The sequence below is a fragment of the Myotis davidii genome, unplaced genomic scaffold, assembly GCF_000327345.1.
Source record: "Myotis davidii unplaced genomic scaffold, ASM32734v1 scaffold162, whole genome shotgun sequence".
Classification (NCBI taxonomy): Eukaryota; Metazoa; Chordata; class Mammalia; order Chiroptera; family Vespertilionidae; genus Myotis; species Myotis davidii.
The window spans coordinates 4,399,098-4,404,597 of NW_006300036.1; the positions used below are offsets into that span (position 1 = coordinate 4,399,098).

Below are 5,500 nucleotides of genomic sequence, written 5' to 3' on the forward strand. Positions count from 1 at the left end.
TCTAGTCTGCTGTTGGGAGTCTGTATAATATCCTTCATTTCAGTCAGTGTATGCTTAATTTCTAGTTGGTCCTTTATCATAACATTGAGGATCTGACTAGATTTCTTGAGGATCTCACTACATTTATTGGGGGTCTCACCCGTCTTTTCAAGGGTCTTACTAAGTTTATCGGCAGCTTCTAGAAAGTTCTTGAAAAACCTTAAAACTGTGGTTTTGAACTCTATGTCCAGTTGTTTGCTTTCCTCCATTTCTGTCATTTGTGTCCTATTTCTTTGTCTCCACATTTTTTGTGCTTCCCTGTGTTGATGGACTGGCTTTCTGTGCTAGGTGTCTTATAGGGCCCAGTGGCTCAGCCTCCCCAATTACCTGAAGTGAACTCTCTTGGTGCACCCCCCTTGTGGCCTGTATGCACAGTCCTGTTGTAGTTAAGCCTTGATTGTTGTAGGTATCACTGGGAGGAATTGTCCTATTGGCTGTGAGAATCAGCTGTGTCTGCAGTGGGAAAACTTCTGTGCTGGAGACACCCCTCCGGGGCAAGATTTGCTTCAGTGGGGCTTTGATGCTCACTGAGTCACTCTGACCACTGGGTATACTGGCTCCAGGATCTTTCAGGAGGTGCTAATCTAGCCTTTGCCTGAGGCTATTCAGCCTGAGCTCAGCTGTGAAGGAATGCAAGTTGCCCTGGGGCCATGCGCCAGCTGCAAGTTTGTTAGGTAATTTTCAGATTGCAAAAGCCTCTGTGCACAGCTTGGGCGGGGCCAGGTCCCAGGGGATCAATAGGGTGGAGCAAACAACTATGGCTGATCATCAGTCCTCCCCTAAGAGGCCCCGAGTCTCAGTGTCCGGGTAATTGCTGCAAACACCTCTGAGAGAAAGCTGCCCTCGAGATTCCAACGATACCAGGCAGTCTAGCCTCTCCCTGTATCAGTCAGGGTCCCCAGAGATTCGCCTGGAACTGGAGTTCAGAGCAGTAGGGAGTTTGAGACTCCCTCTCGATTGAAAAAGCCAACCATGTCCTCAGCCGCCAGCCCTTTTCGCATCTGCCTCCGTACCTGTGCACTTAACTTCTGCACCGGAGCTCCTCTGAGTCTCAGTATGCTTTTCTCTTTCCTTATAGTTGTAGTATTTCCACTCAGCCAGCCTTCCTGTGGTTCTGGATGATGCCCATTCTGTCTTTTGGATGTATTCTTGAAGTGGTTGTGCGAGGCAGCAATCTCCGGTGTTTACCTATGCCACCATCTTGGTTTCCTGGTCTCTTTCATTTCTGATTTTGTTTATTTGGCTCCTCCTCTCTCTATGCTTTTTGGTGAGCCTGGCTAGAGGTTCATCAATCTTGCTTATCCTTTCAAGGAACCAGCTCTTGGTTTTATTGATCTTTTGTATTGTTGTTTGGTCTCTATGTCATTTATTTCTGCTCTGATCTTTATTATCTGCTTCCTTCTGCCCACTCTGGGCTTTTCTTGGAGTTCTCTTTCTAATTCTTTAAGTTGTAGAGTTAGATAATTTATTACCAGTTTTTAATTTTATTTTTTGAGGTAGGCTTGTATTGCTATGAACTTCCCTCTCAGGACTGTTTTCACTGTATCCCATAGATTTTGGATTGTTGTGTTTTCATTGTCATTTGCTTCCAGGATGTTGTTAATTTCTTCTTTGATCTCTTTGGTAACCCAATCATTATTTAATAGCATGCTATTTAGCCTCTAAGTGTTTGAATTTTTCATTTCTTTGTAGTTTATTTCTAATATTATGCCATTGTGATCTGAGAAGATTCTTGATCTGATTTAAATCTTCTTGAATTTGGAGAGACTTTGCCTGTATCCCATTATGTGCTCTATCTTTGAGAATGGCCCACATGCGCTTGAGACCTTACCTCTTGTTATGGCCTTCACTTTGAGGTCTATTTTGTCAGATGTAAGTATTGCTACCTCAGCTTTTTTTTCATTTCCATCTGCCTGAAAGATATTTTCTCATCCCTTCATTTACAGTCTGTGTGAGTCCTTTGTTATGAACTGGGTCTCTTGTAGACAGCATATCCTATCTAATAATAGACAAACATGGTAATTGATCATACCTTCACTATGCCATACCATTGGCTAATCAGAAAGATATGCAAATTAACTGCCAACAAAGATGGCGGTTAATTTGCATATGTAGGTGTGAAGCGGTGGATCGAAGACTGAAGGGGACTCTGGCCGGAGCAGCGAAGGCTTTGAAGGCAGCTCTGGCTGGAGCAGCAAAGGCTTTGAAGGCAGCTCCAGCCGGAGCAATGAAGGCTTGAAGGCGGCTCTGGCCCAAGCAGAGAAGGCTTTGAAGGTGGCTCTGGCCAGAGCGAAGGCCTGGGTCCCGGGTGCCAGAGGAAAACTGGTGCCGGCAACCAGGGGAAGGGAAGGCCTATTGCACAAATCTTTTTGTGCAACAGGCCTCTAGTATATATATATGTATCATATTTTCTTATCCATCCAGCCACTCTATGTCTTGGTTGGAGCATTTAGTCCATTTACAGTTAAGGTTATTATTGATAGGTACTTGTTTGTAGCCATTTTTATTTTTTGTGCCTGTGTTTCTTCTTCCCTTTCTATTTCTTCTTTTTACAACAGTCCCTTTAGCATTTTTGCTTTGCTGGCTTGGTAGTGATAAACTCCTGTAGTTTTTTGTTGTTGTTGTTTTGTTTTTTTGTTTGTGAAGCTCCTGATTTCTGAATTCTTACCTTGAATTCTTTTTCTGACATATTGCATGCCTCCATTTCATTTAGTACCTTTCCTGGTGACCCCTCCTTTTTTTCCTTTGGGGATTGTTTCTTTGTCTTCCCATTTTTTTCTCTCACCGAAGGATCTAGGTGCCAAGTTGCACGGGGCCTCTGGCTTCAGCAGTGAGCTTGGAAGGAGGGTTATGCTCTCTGAGACTCCCTGGAGGGTCCAGGCGCCAGGATGCGTGGGGCCTAGGGTTGAAGCGGCAGGCTTGGTGGGGCCCAGCGCTGAAACAGAGGGCTTGGTGAGAGGTTTGTGCAGTGGTGGGGCCCGGGATCAAAGTAGAGGGCATAGTGGGAGGGTCATGCAGTCCAAGATTCACCAGGGATCCCAGTCGCTGGGATGCACGGGGCCTGGGACAGAGGCCAAAGCTGCAGGTGGGTGGGAGGGGAGTGTGCTCTGGAACTCACAGGAGCCTGTAGCTAGGGAGGCTGGAGTTCTGGTGCTTGTGAATCTGCAGCTGAGGTAGCAGGTCTTTGGCCAGAGTGCCTGTAGGATCCAGTGTGGTGCCTGAAGCCAGTCTGGGTGGTGGTGAGGTTGGGATTCTAGTTAGAGCAGCTCTCCCCTTCTAGATGGCATGGTTTCTGTGCTAGCACCAGCCTTCTGGGAGTGAGTGTAGCAGTAGCAGGGGCTCCCCATCTAGGACAGCCTGGTCCATCAGCCCCTGAAAGTCCTTCAGGATCTAACTGTCACACACACACACACACACACACACACACACACACCACGTCTATATACTCCACTTTTACTCCCTCCCTCACTCACACTCTCTCCCTCACTGCTGTCCTTCTGGCCACCATCTTTGGTCCCTCTCTACTTTTTCATATAATTATATGGAGTTCTTAGTTCTTTTCACTTATTTATTTTTTAAAAATATCTTTTTATTGATTTTAGAGAGAGAGGAAGGGAGAGGGAAAGGGAGAAAAACATTGATGGAAGAGAGAAACATCATGCACCTGGACCAGGGATGGAACCTGCAACTTGAGCATGTGCCCTGACCAGGAATCAAACTTTGCAACCTTTCTGTGCATGGGACCACATTCAACCAATTGAACCACACCTGTCAGGGCTCAGGCCCTATTTCTATCAGAAGAAAAACTTTAATGTTACTTCCCCCCAACAAACCACAAATTCTGAAACTTAGATTTATTATTGTTCCACTCTAGGAAGGGGTTAATCCTTTGCATCTTTCAGACCATAGAACACTCAAGCCTGACTTTTGAATGCCTTCACACATCGGAATTTGAGGCCTACTTTGGCTCACTCATTATTCCTCTTCTATTCATCATCTGGACCTGAAGGGAAAATTAAGTAGAGTGAAATTTGCCATGGTTGTATATTACTTGTGACCACAAATATTTTGTTTCTCATGCTCTAATCTTAACTTAGACATCACAGGTTTGGATAATGAATAGTCAATAATATGCAAACTATGCTCTTATGTTCTTTTTTGTCTTTTTCCCATTCAGCCTTCAGAAGGTCAACTGCAATCATGCAGAACCGGTATATTGTATGCACCAACATTTAATTTTTTTAGAGAATTTTCTCCCCTTACTCTAGAAGTAGCTATATTATCTTATACTCTCAGTCAAGAAGAACTGACAGGACCCATATCTCAGGAAAGGAAAGTCTCAGAAGCCAAGAAGAGCCCTTCCCTTCCATGTGCTGGGTTAGCTACTGGCAGTCAGATGTCTGCTGGTCCTTTCTATGCTCTACCCTGAATCTAAAAGGTTGGAAGCCTGAGAACTATACAGGGTTGGGCAAAAATAACTGGTTTATAGTTGTGAGTATGCAAAACACAGTTTATTCTTGTGTTATTACTTATTAATGATTGTATTATTTTCCATACAAACAACTGTAAACTTACTTTTCCCCACTCTATATTTCCTGGAATACAAAGCCTGAGAATATCCCAGTGGCAGACAACTATGAGTGATGAGGAAGGCAGAAGGGAAGCAGAAGGTGTCATTTTCTTTTTTAAAAAAAATATATTTTCATTGATATCAGAGGAAGAGAGGAGAGATAGAAACATCAATGATAAGAGAGAATCACTGTTCAACTGCCTCTTGCACTTTCCCCACTGGGGATTGAGCCTGCATGTGCCCTTAAACTAGAATCAAACCCAGGACCCTTCAGTCCATAGGCCAACACTCTATCCACTGAGCCAAACCAGCTAGGGCGAAGCTGTCATATTCTTCCTGAAGCAGCAGATTAGAGATTTTACAGTGGCCTCTGGGGGGTCCCTCCACAAATCATCTGTCTCAGGAGGCAGTTTCCAGATGTTCCTGACCTATGTAGCAATATTTCCCTGAAAGTTAGCTGCAAATATGAGAGCTATGAGCTCCCCTTACCTTATATCTTCCAGGCTCTTCAACTGTTTAATAAGCCCCTAACTGCTTATTTTAAACTAGAGGCCCAATGCATGAAATTCATGCAAGAGTAGGCCTTTCTTCCCCCGGCTGCCAGCATAGGCTTCCCTCTGGCACCCAGGACACAGGCTTCCCTCGCAGTCCCAGCTTTGTCTGGAAGGTTGTCAGTCTAATTAGCATATTATGCTTTTATTATTATAGATACCTCTTGCTTCAAGTACCCAGCATGCTTTCTGTTTTTCTAACAGATGACGGACTGATATGTCCCATCTCCTAATTTATACAAACAGGTGGTCAGGCATCCATTTAACTAAGAAAAACACAACCCCGATTTAGATGATCAGTTGTGGACCCCCATCCAATAGATTGTAAGCTGATTTTAAC

General features: G+C 44.3%; 1 long non-coding RNA gene across 1 annotated transcript; it reads left to right on the plus strand.

The window, feature by feature from the left end:
* The first annotated feature begins 301 nt into the window (after window positions 1–301).
* Window positions 302–5,229, plus strand: LOC107185058. The gene is made up of 3 exons (XR_001515974.1): window positions 302–438; window positions 2,648–2,653; window positions 5,219–5,229. It is a non-coding gene; the product is annotated as an uncharacterized LOC107185058 (long non-coding RNA).
* The last annotated feature ends 271 nt before the right edge of the window (window positions 5,230–5,500 follow it).